Raw genomic sequence first — 341 nt, forward strand, 5'->3', positions numbered from 1 at the left:
TCAGACCCTTGGAAGCTGGAGCCCAGTGGATTCACAGTCTGTGATGATGGAGAAAAATGGAAATATAGAGGGGCTTCTCTGGGAGCTCACAAAGAAAGATTTCTGAGGCCAGATCTCAAAATGTTAATCAGATTCAGAGACATAAAACATGACAATTTAATGGTGTTTGGTGGAAACTGAAAATTCTTTAAAGTTCTAACTATCCTACATTGAATTCTAATACTTTTTTAATTATTAGATATAAAATGCTTATAATTTTAGGGGGAAATTAGACTTGGTAATTTATATTTCTTGTTTATACAGTACAATTTACTGATGAAAAAATGTGCTAAACTTATTGA

The sequence above is a fragment of the Cervus canadensis genome, chromosome 18 (assembly GCF_019320065.1).
Source record: "Cervus canadensis isolate Bull #8, Minnesota chromosome 18, ASM1932006v1, whole genome shotgun sequence".
Lineage (NCBI taxonomy): Eukaryota > Metazoa > Chordata > Mammalia > Artiodactyla > Cervidae > Cervus > Cervus canadensis.